This window comes from Ochlerotatus camptorhynchus, unplaced genomic scaffold (assembly GCF_037179485.1).
Source record: "Ochlerotatus camptorhynchus isolate MF236.1 unplaced genomic scaffold, CSIRO-AGI_Acam_v1.1 ptg000253l, whole genome shotgun sequence".
Lineage (NCBI taxonomy): Eukaryota > Metazoa > Arthropoda > Insecta > Diptera > Culicidae > Ochlerotatus > Ochlerotatus camptorhynchus.
This window is the reverse complement of record NW_027040743.1, coordinates 722,850-736,302: the sequence shown is the minus strand read 5'-3', so window position 1 is coordinate 736,302 and position 13,453 is coordinate 722,850. Positions and strand designations below refer to the sequence as shown.

General features: G+C 36.8%; 1 protein-coding gene across 4 annotated transcripts in view; it reads right to left on the bottom strand.

The window, feature by feature from the left end:
* Nucleotides 1–13,453, bottom strand: part of LOC135704967 (uncharacterized) — a 307,390-nt gene that overhangs the window by 75,460 nt on the left and 218,477 nt on the right. The window lies entirely within an intron of this gene.

Here is a 13,453-nt window from a genome sequence, read left to right as displayed (position 1 = left end):
CAGAATTTTCCAAAGATACGTAACATCAGAATTTAAAAAGGATTCATGTGAATGTAAATTTCATACTAAATTATGTAGCCTTACAGGTTTTATCCTGTAAATTTACATGTCTTTACATTGGCAAGAAATTTACATGAAATAGATGGAAATTGGGTGGATGGATGGATTTGGGGCCTCCCTTAGCTCAGTCGGTAAAGGCGCAGCTACAAAGCAAGACCATGCTGGAGGTGGCTGGGTTCAATTCCCGGTCCGGTCTAGGAATTTTTCGGGTTGGAAAATTTCTCGACTTCCCTGGGCATAGAAGTATGATTGGACTTGCCACACAATTATACCAATGCAAAAATGGTACAGGCATCGAAAGCTCTAAATTAATAACTGTGGAAGTGCATCTAGAACACTAAGTTGAGAGCACGCAATAAGCTAATATGCGATATGCAATAAGCTTGAAATGTGGAGAAGAAGAAGAAGAGATGGAAATCACAACACTTTTTTTTTGCAGTGAATAGATCCTTATGGAGACTACATACCGCAACTATATAACTGTTTACCTTACGTAAATGGAACCAAAGATTTTCTCCGATTGAATATTATAAAACCAACCGATTTATTGTAAGCACCAAAACTAACTTTTAGTGAAGACAAATCCGATGAACATGAAAGTTGATTAATCCGCCACTTTGGACATGGCGTATCTAGGATTGACAGCCTCTACATTTTATTGTTTGTAAGCACACGCTTACAGTTTCGCTTCGGGTTCTGTACAGTAATTCCATGAAGATCTAAAAAACTCTGCCCACTGCATAGTGGAGTAAACTTAACTTATATAATCCATCAATTTCAGATGAATTTTTTTAAAACAAACTAAACGCGCTCCAATGGGCAATCCGCTTTCTCCATTTTTATGTGAATTGTTCATGGCTAACCTAGAAAATACTCTGGAGGATAGGAATTTGTTGCCCAAGTGTTGGTATAGGTGCGTGGATGATATTTTTAGCATTGTCAAAAGGGAAGATTTATCAAAAACTTCGGAGGCCGTTAGCAACGTTCACAAGGACATCAAATTTACTCACGAAGAAGAGAGAGACGGAAAACTCCAATTCTTAGATCATCTCATCATCAGGGAAACGTCTTCTTTCAATTTAGAAATCTATAGGAAACTAACAAATACAAAGAGAGTAATTCCAAGCACTTCAAACCATTCTCATCAACACAAAATGGCCGCTTTTCACCACATGGTTCATAGGATGCAAACTCTTCTTCTTAGCGATACAGGCAAATCAAAGGAAATAGCTCACATTTATTAAATCGCTAGACTGGGTATCAAGAAAAAACAATTCAAGCAGTAATCGATAAAAGAACAAGGGGATTGTTTTAGGCGTATTTCAACAACTCTTACACCCTCAGTTAGGTTTAAAACGGGTAGCGGTGAATTTCGACAAAAACATTACCAAACCATTGATTTCAAAGTTTAGAAGTTTTGGCCTAGATTAAGTATTCAGCAGCAGGACCAATCAGCTGAAGTCACTGTTTGGATCAACAAAAGATTCAATAATTGTCTTAGGGAAAGCCGGAGTCTACAAAATCTCTTGTCCAGATTGCAATAAAATCTACATTGGTCAGACGAAAAGGACTTTGGAAACAAGGTTTAAGGAACACATCGCAGAGGTAAAAAAAGGCTAACAAAGAGATGGATAAAGGACTTCATTATGAATTTAAATCCAAGGTTGCAGAACATATCGTTACAAAGAGGCACAATTCGACAAAGGATAACATTAATATCCTGCGGACTGTATCTTCGCCTTGGAAACTAGACATTAGACCTGTTCATTTTAAACGAAATGTTCGGAATGTAACGGGTCAACCGTGATTACTGTTCGTCATGTTAATTTGAACTTCTGTGCAAATTTTCAGCAAAATCGGTGATGATTTAGAGGTGCTTCAAGTTAATTTTATGTTTTTAAGGTAATTTACGGCTTACAATATTTGTATCTCGAGACTGAAACAACGAAAGCTGCTGTAACAACTTTCATAGCAAAGTTTAATGTGTTATGTATCAACTTTGTAACCAAAGGTTGACTATTCGAAGTGATTTTATTGAAGTTTGACTTAGTTTCATGCTCGAAGATATCTTAAAAAGTGAAGAATTTTAAAGTATTTGTTCTACGAATTTTCCACCCATATGATATAAAAATGTGTAGTGTACGGCATAATGTTCCTCATATTGTTCTAGAAGTTTCGTTCCAACATAGTTTTCGTGTATATTTCATAGATTGAGAGATAAAAATCAGAAAAGAGGCCGTTTTAGCTAAAATTCACAAGACAACGGAACCAATAAAAGTCAATTAGATTGACAGAACATAGTTGCATTGCTTTTCAATGACGACCGATGACTGTTTCATTGATATATGATTTTTTCATAAATATGAATCCTCAGTAGACGTGTTTTTTTATCAAAGGCAAGTGTCACTCGAACCATAACAGCAATTTATAAAATAACGAACATTTGAATGGTTCGAGTGACACTTGCCTTTGATAAAAAAAACACGTCTACTGAGGATTCATATTTATGAAAAAATCATATATCAATGAAACAGTCATCGGTCGTCATTGAAAAGCGATGCAACTATGTTCTGTCAATCTAATTGACTTTTATTGGTTCTGTTGTCTTGTGAATTTTAGCTAAAACGGCCTCTTTTCTGATTTTTATCTCTCAATCTATGAAATATACACGAAAACTATGTTGGAACGAAACTTCTAGAACAATACGAGGAACATTATGCCGTACACTACACATTTTTATATCATATGGGTGGAAAATTCGTAGAACAAATACTTTAAAATTCTTCACTTTTTAAGATATCTTCGAGCATGAAACTAAGTCAAACTTCAATAAAATCACTTCGAATAGTCAACCTTTGGTTACAAAGTTGATACATAACACATTAAACTTTGCTATGAAAGTTGTTACAGCAGCTTTCGTTGTTTCAGTCTCGAGATACAAATATTGTAAGCCGTAAATTACCTTAAAAACATAAAATTAACTTGAAGCACCTCTAAATCATCACCGATTTTGCTGAAAATTTGCACAGAAGTTCAAATTAACATGACGAACAGTAATCACGGTTGACCCGTTACATTCCGAACATTTCGTTTAAAATGAACAGGTCTACTAGACATAGCTGAAAGTTTAGAAATATTTAAACATAATCCATCAACTTTGCTTAATAGAGATCAAGGAAACGGATATTCGAGACTCGTTCGGATTTCGTCTATCATTTAATTTCGATTTTTTACAGCCGATCAAAGACAAATTGTAAGGATCAAAAATCGGCACTTCAACTTTGCAAGGCCGCCATTTTTTCAAAAAAATTAAAAAAAAAAAACGAACGATCAAGGACTAGTTTAACACATGCTTAACGATTTGGCATGTTTTTTTTTTTTATTTCAGATGATTACATCACAAACCGCAGTTGGCTCCGCAAAAAGCGTTTTTAAGAACATCGTCCACGGGGAGCAGCCGTGCGGGGCACCAGGACCTTATTTTTACAGCATCGACTGATAAATGTACCAAACTTTCGCTTTTTTCGGTCTTGCAGGTAGGCGTAGCCCCTTAATAAAGAAAACTAAGTAAACTATACACATGCACTAACTTTATCTTTAACTTTATCTTGCTGATTTGCTGCATTCTTGACCTCACCGATTTATTTATCAGTCATAAGGTATATTTATTTTCACAACCCTTGGAAATACTCATTTTAGCTAAAACAATGTTTTGAAATGAAATAATTAGATACCTTATCATATTTTGAATTGGTAGGATACAAGAAGAGGTTGTAAAGAATGTGTTTGACATATTAAACCTGTTTATTTCACTACACTCACTCACTCACTCAGCGATCAGCAGAAAGCAAAATCTACAGGTTTGATGTTTAAAACGCATACTTTGTAACCTCTTGTAACCTGTCCAAATATTAAAATATGGTCAGTATGCAAGTTAAACAAATATTAAATAAATTCCTTATGTGTATACATGATCCGCTTTTGATTCACGCTCACTGACACCTTTACCCGTATAATGTCCTGGTTGCAGAACATTGTTAAGATTTATAAGGGAAAACATAGGAAAATTATGCTTTACCCTCGGTCTCATACTTGCGAAAAACAGATGTGAGTTCAGAGAAATGCCTACTGGAAAATGTTTTAATTTCTATTGATCGCTTGAATGACAACTGAAATCATAAATATAATCTATTTAAGTGTTTAATTATGATTCAATAAAAACGCTCTTCAGTATTCATTTTTATCTCATATAAAATGTAGAATGACCAAAAGAAGATGAATTCCGCTACACCAAGATTCGGAAAATTCACTACAGTAAGATTCGGCATTTAATTTGCGGCAGAAAGGAGTCAAATGAATACAGTGGATAGAGTTTTTAACTTTCATTCTGTGAGTTTTAATCATTCTTACCTTTCTTTTCCCACCCAACGGTTTTAATATTCCTTCAATTTCATAAGTTTTTAACTGAATTTTGATTTAACAGGATTGATCAGGAATTGCTTCTTGTTTCGGAATGCGTAACGAATAAATATAATTTCTGTTCCATTTTTGTGTGCGTATTGAATGTTGAGGGCTCTTTTTTTTAACTAGTTCGTTTATTTACTAGGCTCAGTCATGTGTGACACTTTGCGGAGCCAAAATCAGTAATGTTTGAATTTACATTTTAAATAGCAGTAGTTCTAGGTTAGTATTGGGTACCAATTACTCGTGGTGGGCTCGAGGTTAATGGGTAACAATTTCGATTGGAAGGAGCTAGGTAGGAAACTACCTCGGACGGTTGACCAAATCCTGGCTGGGCAGGGGCTCTTGACGGTGTATTGTCCCAGGAGCGATTAAAATATTTGTAAAAGTAGAACTAAAAATATGTTGTTTCAAGAATAAATTCCTGATGGATTTAAAATTGTTTTATCTAAATTGGTTAACAAGGAACGAAATGGGAGCAAAATAATTTCTATTATATGAATGTTAGGTGCATATACAAATATAATCAATCCATTAATTTAACTTCAAAGCGGTCTAGCGCTGGAGTTCGGATCTACGTGGTGCGGAGCTCCTCGAAATGGTTGTCACAAACATCCAACGATCAGGAACAACACCAATGCTTACATCCCTTAAACAGGTTCGTTCGAATGATAAAGTATTAGGATTAACACTCAAAATTTTATTCTTAAAATAAATTGTAAAATAATAAAACAAGTGCATCTTTAAAGGCAGTCCAAATGTATTTATACCGAAGAAAAAGTACATTAATTCATTGCAACAATCACTAATGATTGAGGATAAGCATATTCGACTGTTTGACCGTTTTACTTGATAACCATTTTTAAGCTTATTTCGAACTTTAGAAAATATGGGCTCATTCAAGCAATTGTATTTAAATAATGAGAAAGTCATGAACGAGTTCTCATTATTGCTTTGAAAAAAAAGGCGTGGTGTTGAGAGGTTGTCAGAAAATGAATATTTTTAAAGCAAAATAGCTTGAAAATTGAAAGATTGATCGACTTCGCACCACTAAGGCTCAGATGAGTTCTTTTTTACAATGGAATTGAGAAAGTAAGATCTTGCATTTGATTTCGACTTTACTTTTATCTCTCATTCATTTCATCACTAACTCTTTTTGTGAACTATATAAACATATTGGTAGACGGGGCATGACGGCCACCCCAAGGTCTTAATACATTATTAATACATTGAAACATTTCCTTCCTTAGTGTCTTTTTGAGCACCTATGCATCCATACAATTCAATGTATTTAAATTTTAAATTAAAAAACGTTCACCCATAGCAGAAATTGTTTGTATATGGGTCTATCCATATCAAGTGGGTACACCACCTGTGGTCGATGTCACTGATTTGAGCCAAACTTGGCCAAAACGCTTATTTTGGCATTCTGAATAAACGCCTTTTTTGATTTTGCTTGAAGTACCTAGATCCCTCTCGGCTACAACCCTGGATTTTCAAGATTTTTAAAAATTTCACCGTTCAGCAGAAATTACTCCACAACCAAATAAGCTATTCGTGATCTTAGTACGTCAATTCGAAGGTTTTTATTTTCAATTCTTATAGGTGTTCCCACATTTTGTTTTTGTTATAGTAACTACAGTTAACAGGCTGATTACCAGTAACATCAAAATTTTCAAAAAATGGCCTATTTTCACTATGGGTGGAATTATTTACTTCCTAATATTTTGGGCTCAAATTTTCACCACACTTTGGAAAACTCTTCTACTTGATGTGTTTCCAAGGGCAAATGATATGGACCAATATCTAGGCCCTTTAGGGATTATCCAAATAGCATCTGTCATCCACATCTGAAATTTTATAAACATACCTGCTAATCTATCTGCATCCCATAGGAACGTATTTTTCACTTTTTGCACCACAATTAAATTATAGACAGAAGTAAATACATGAATTAGTTTTGATTTCATATAATGAGAATTCTGCCCAGAACATGTAAAAAAGTAACACAACAATATTATTGTGCCATCGGCGTGAAGGAATTCAAGAAAAAATAAAAAAAATATTAAATTGCATTGATTTTTCACCAGAAAAGCTCAAAACTACCACTCACTCATCTGGTCATATCTCAAAAACTATTTATTCCAATCATTTGCCCTTGGAAACACATCAAGTAGAAGAGTTTTCCAAAGCGTGGTGAAAATTTGAGCCCAAAATATAAAGAAATAAAAAATCCTGCCCATAGGCAATTTTTGGACAATGTGGATACCTGCCGGTAATCAGTCTGTCTACTGTAGTTACTATAACAAAAACAAAATGTGGATACACCTTTGTGAATTTACATTAAAAACCTTTAAATTGACGTTCTAAGATCACGAATAGCTTATTTGGTTGTGGAGTAATCTCTTCTGAAAGTTGAAATTTTTAAAAATATCGAAAATCCAGTGTTGTAGCCCAGAAGGATCTAAGCACTAAGAGTAAAATCAAAAAAGGCTTTTGTTCAGAATGCCAAAATAAGCGTTTTGGTCAAGTTTGGCTCAAATCGGTGACACCGACCACAACTTTTTTAAATTCTGTACCCACTTGAGCTGGAATGACCCATATGATATTTTTGAAGCGACTGACTAAAATCCCAGCCAGGTATTACATTTCGAATGAAGTCTACTCGATTGCCACTGGCTGGATGCAAACAAAGTATTTACTCTATTTGTTGCTGTCCGTTATCTGGCATGGTGTGCACGTTAAGCTGAAGCTATATAAACCTTAGTGCATCGCTATTGTTATGCTGTTTACTAGCCTGATGAGTGTAAAAGCACAATTTTCATTTTAAGAAATCCACCTCCTGAATTTTAACGAACCATTGCATTGAAAAACTTAAGATTGATAGATCAATTTCAGTCCCTGATGATCAAGTAGATCAAGAAACTCAATTCAAGACGAGTTAATCCTTAACCTTCTCGCCGTTGGTTCACCTAGCGTTCCTATTTACATAACACATCTTCAGTGTAACGTTTTTAATTCACAAACTGTCCGAAACGAACCCAATCCAACCGAAATGTTCAGGTGTAATTTTTCGGGAAATTAGTCACTGAATTATTTATAATAATACACCTCCACAGGTAGCAGGGCTGCTAAACTCATCCTCGCAGAAAACAGACGCATTTAAAAATAACACCAATAAATCCCAGACGCAAATTTCTCACTTTTCCACCGCTGCCGCCCCCGAAGCGTCCCAGAGAATTATGCTTAATTTCCTCTCGCGAAATGAGCAGAAAACAATTCACTCACTGTAAAAAAAAAGTTAGCTTCCGGAATATGGCAGAAGCTGTGTAAATTTACGTTCAAGGTGGAAGTGAGCCTCCCTCGCATCCTCTTTGTTAAATTAGAAGCAAAAATTGCTACACATTAAACAAAGTGTGTTACGTTCAAGATTCTCTTTTTAAACTAATAGCGAGGAATTTCGCGGCAAACAAATTATCACACATATTCTTGAAACAGCACGAGCTCCCCAGAAAAAGAAAGATAGGCGAACAAGACACTGTTCCTTTTGTACTTCCTGGCACCACCCCTTCTCGGAGTGCCTCCGCTCACACAGGAAAAGGTGTTGTTTTAACGAGTTTGCACTAAGAACTCTGCTCAAGGCTGGGTTAGGGCGACTCTGTTGATTGTGGATCCCGTATGAGCTAAACTCTCGCATGACGCCAATATTACCGAGCTCACCCCGGAAAAGGCAACTTTCGTTCATGGAAGGAGATAAACTCCTAAAATCTTTTCATCTGAGAAAGAAGCAACTTCCAGCATGGATGATGACGAGGGGGTGAGCTGAGGATATAAGTGAGCCCGCCACGCTGGGGCTCAAATGTGCAAATAATTTCTGGAGGCATCATTTGTGGATGGGATTGAATGTCTGTGTACCCTTTGGCACACGTGACGCGTTTTTGAAGAAGCGGGTGAGAATCGCAGCCCTTTGCCTTGAACAATTGCGGTGAAAATAAAGTTCAACCTTTGACTGTTTTGTGTGTCGAAGACAAAAGCTTAACAATGTTTTGAAACGGTTTATCTTGAGTTGTTTATTGTTTCTATGCTTGGAAAGCTGTTTGAGGCTGGAATTTCGGGGAAACGCTGGAGTGATTTCGGTAAATTGTTTGGTGAGGAATTTTTGTGGTGATATAAAATGCTACTTTTTGATTGACACGAGTGAAAAAAATAATAATAACAAATCGTTATTACTTAATTTTTCAAAATATATTCAAATTATTTTAACAATGGCCTTTGTTTTTATTTTATTTTGATACAAACCACAACACCAGGCTTGTCCCAACCTTAGACATATGATCATTAAAATTTATAACACCAGTGTGTCTTAAACAGACACGATTCAAATTTTCTACAAAAAATAAATTTAAAAACATCTGTCGCAGTGAAAAGCATTCGTTCAAACTAATCCATCGACTTTAGCTGTTTTGCATATTCAAATTGTCGTTGTCCGTCGTCTCGTTGCTGTTGTCCTCAATTTTCGAACAGTAGCCACCACCACGGACGCCCATTTGACTTCCATGAAGCAGATCGCCCAGTCAGTATAGGAAAAAATTTTTTTTCTCTTGCTATGTTTTAGCTCGTTTCGTCGATCCACTCTAAAGTGCAGAACAAATGGACAATTCCGCGAATGTGGTTCACTCACTCGCACACGTACTCGAAAGCTGCCTCAAAGAGTCATTACTAGTCGCCCATTGTTCACTTTCCAGCTTGTGCCAACATGCTCAGCTACTTTTCGGATGGTGCCTTAGCCCCCGCAGCAAGTACCAACAGCTAAATTTTGCAGTCGAAAATTTATTGCAGAAGCTGTCAAGCTAGCGCTGGTAATTCCCAGGGAAAAGGGAACCAGGAAATGGCTAAATCCACTCCGACTTTCCGAGTGGATTTTCACCCGGTACTTATTCTGCGGGAGTCAACACGGGAGGACGACTTTTCCTGGTTGTAATTCAACAGCCCGAACGCTGGGCAAGTAGAAAGGACATCCACACCATCATCGACAGCCCGTCTGCATTCGATGTAAAGCGTGCGAAATAGAGTAAACCTCATGGATATTTTTTATTAATTCGAAATAGCCTTTTTAGTGGGACTGTTTTTTTCACTTCATTATTTCCAGTATGATTCTCTATAGCTTTCCTGATAGACCCGGTAGCAAACTCTATTCCCTCGTGAACCTTACGCAATGCACCCCATGGAAAGCCGGCCACCTTGGAACAACTGGTTATGCTCCAGTCCTAGCAAGGATTTGTTCGTTCACACCAGCCCTGAGTGTTTTCTCCACGAGCAGGAATTATTACGTTTGTCTTTCTCTTGCTTGAACCTAAAACCTCCACCCAGTGCTTGCCGTTGCCTCCTGCCTGGATTCCCGGATCTTACACCGACCAGGAATTCAATTTAAGTTATTGAAGTCAAACATGCTTTATTGCTGTCCGCTTCAACGCTTTCATTCGCCTATCCCCACCACTGCTGGCACTGCTCTGGATTTGGTGAAGGCAGAACTGGGTCCCCCAGAGTGGAAAGTGGAAACACAAAAAGAGTGGATATTTTTTTGTAAATACAAACAACAGGATTTACACTTCTTTCTCCTTTGTAAGAGCAAAATGTTGTCCTGTTATTTTAGGGGTGGAACGAAGTTCATGCCAAAATCTGAATGGGCGACTGGCGAAGAGAGTAGGGACAAAACAGAAATATCCGCTTAAGTAACGCTTAAGAATGTCAATCATTTTTATTTACCGATCCCGAGAATTGTTACCATCACGTTGCGAGACGGAATGAGATTTGTGTGGGACAAGTGGCTTGGGGGGAGGATGTTGCAAAAGTAAAGGACACACAAGCAGTAATTGTACGACCGCTTCAGGGGAATCAGAGGATGAGGGATGGTTGGTAATGGTTTGCTATTGTGTTCTAATTTGTGATTGTTCAAAATGCTTCGTGTGCTAATTTACTTTCCTTTGCGTTGATATAGTTTTATACTATATGTTTGAAATTATCTTTGACTTTCCATGTTGACTTTAAAAAACGAGATTCAAAGACATTGCTGGAGAAGTTCATGAGATGACACTTGACACAGGTTTACATTTTTCTCTTACATTTCCTAATTTCTAGTTCTTTCGTAGCTAGATTTAATTTATCTGATGAGTGCTCAAAAGGATCTTTCGCATTTGTGTTTGCATGGTGTACCCTTGACGTTTTGCTAAGAATTGCATAGGAATACTCCATGATTTTTTTAGTCTTTTTTTATATACTATCCACAGAATTACTATCATCTAATACTCCTCAGAATAGCCCTGAAATTTTACTCAAAACTAACTTGAAATTCACTAAAGTTCAATTTAATTAGAATTATAAATCTCATAATTATTTTGGCTTTACTTCCCGAAATCAGAGATCTTATTCCTCAGAACATTCCGGTGCCGACCCGGATTTCAATCCAAGCCTGCTGGGGTGAGAAGTAATCACGCTTACCCCTACACTAAATAAACATGTCATGTCAAATTCAGTGGTTGAAGATTGAAAAATATGTTAGTGAACGAAAAGTATTTTCGATTGAGCTGAATTTGGCTTCTTACAATGATTTAATTTTATGTCAAAAATTGACGCTCGTATTCGTCAATCTCAGAGAGCCAAAATTTACATAATTATTTTTGGTGTGTACTTCTCCTTGAAATTCACCTAGAATTCTTCAAACTCTGGTTGAATTTTTTCTCAAAACTCCCTACGAATGCTCCCAGTATTCCCTTGAAATTCCTCTGTATTCACAAAGTCGCCAAAGCAGAAAGACATGTTCTGAGAATGCCAGATAACAATCCCACTTATAGTAAACGCTGTTTGCCTCAAATTCGGTTGCTACAAAACAATGAGGAGCACATCGAGCTAGATGATGCTTTGAGTTATCGTCAGAATATTCTTAGATTTATGTTTATAATGCTATTAGAGTCACCTTGGATGTTTCATGAGAATTTATTTTAAGATTCAATCCCAATTTATTTTGAATATTCTTTGGAAGTAACTTAAAAATCATTCCAGAACTTCCTTGACATATTCATATTAGGTGATCCTCAGCAATACCTTGGAAGCAATCCTTAGATTTTGCTTAATGTTCTACTCACAGTCACAACCACTTTTGAAGTCCTCAGAACTAATATGGAATTCTACTGAGAACTCTTTAGAAATTATGTACGTGCCCCCGTTGCCCACCCCTGGACCAGCCAGTGTTCAGAATTTCTGGTGGGTTTTAACTGAGCAAATCAATTCCACACTTGAAAACAATTGCAAGCAGTTTTGCGTTGCTTTTGGAAAATTAAACTGACTGAGTCCACAAAAACTTTCAATTACCACAATATTGGAAATTTCCAGGATTATAAATCTTAATTTTGATAATTTGCTATAATCTCAGAGCCTTGATTTTTTTCTTGAGCCCCAGAATCTTGGAGGTTAATTTTATCATAGATTCTTGTCTAAAATCTTGTCCGTTGACTCGAAAACTTTTCCTCAGTTTATTTTTTCAAGTCCATGAGTTTTTTGATCTCAGTTTTAATTTAAAGTACATTTTTTTATTTCTATTTTAATAGTTTACTCTTCATTTGTTATTATAGTTACACATATGTCATTGACAGCGGCGTAGTGGCAGAAACGGTTACTGTCAAGAGTGATAGGGCAAAGGGATGCATTCAAAGAATTTCGGCCTACTGTCTTACCTGACTCATAACACAGTAGGCTGCGCGTGTGAACGAACATGACATTCGTTTTTTTTCTTTCTCGGAGTTGTTTATGTCTATTTGGTTATTAATCCGGTTAACATTTTCGACGGTGGCCAAGAACGCGATTATCCGTTTCAAAAGGAATAAAACCATCTATGCAGAAGAAGCCATGCGAAAACTGCATCCCTTTCTCCAAGGGATACTGGCTGTACGTCATGCTACTGTACTGACTGTGATTACAGCTGACATACGGTTTCGAAAACGAAGAGGAACCAAGATATTCCATTGTTCGTCGGATTCGCGTCAAGAAATTGCAAGTTACTGGACCTGATACTTGGCTACCTTCACGCGGATCCAGCAATCGGCTACAGCCGATTATCTTTTATCTCAAGCCGGAGGATCACTACATTTCGACACTTCAAACTGGTTCTACATAGGACGGGACTAGTGTATGTTGATCCCTATCAAGCGAACCGTCTTTAATTGGAACTAAAATGCAACAATAGCACGGATGCTTCCTGTGGATTCATTTGAACTAACTTGGTGGGATCGTATTTGATTTTGTCTATTTATACTAAATTTACATGATTCTCTTAAATTTGACAAATTCTTAATGGAGTTTTCTCCACGCATCCCATTTTTATGTCTTTGAAATCATCATTGAACGATTGTCTGCACATTTTTGAGCATGTGGTGGAACATTACTTTAATTCATATATATTCAAACATTATATTATATAATGGGCTGGGGGGGCAGCCTAAGGGAATCAAAGGATTTGTTGACTGGACGAGGGTTCGTGGATTTGCCAGTCCTTTGTCTCGTGATTACAGATGGCCATCTGGTCGTTTTGTCTTCTAAAGGTCTTCAATGAAGCTGATTCACCCTGCTGCAACAAACCATCAGGTAGAACTTTACAACCGGTAAAGTATCTGCAGACATTGGTAATCCTTGCACTGATGGTGGGTTCCATTCACATCACTCATAACGAATATACGTTGTATCCGGGAGAACATGAACTCGTCTAATTTTGCATTGCAATTGCTATGTTAAATTAGACGATGTATACGTTGTATCCTGGGCTTGCGGGCACAACTTATATTTGATATAGGTCAGGTAACACAGTAGCAACTTATCCCCGACTTAATTTCATTGACATTTAACTCTGTCAGCACCAAACCAAAATCACAATTTTCACTAT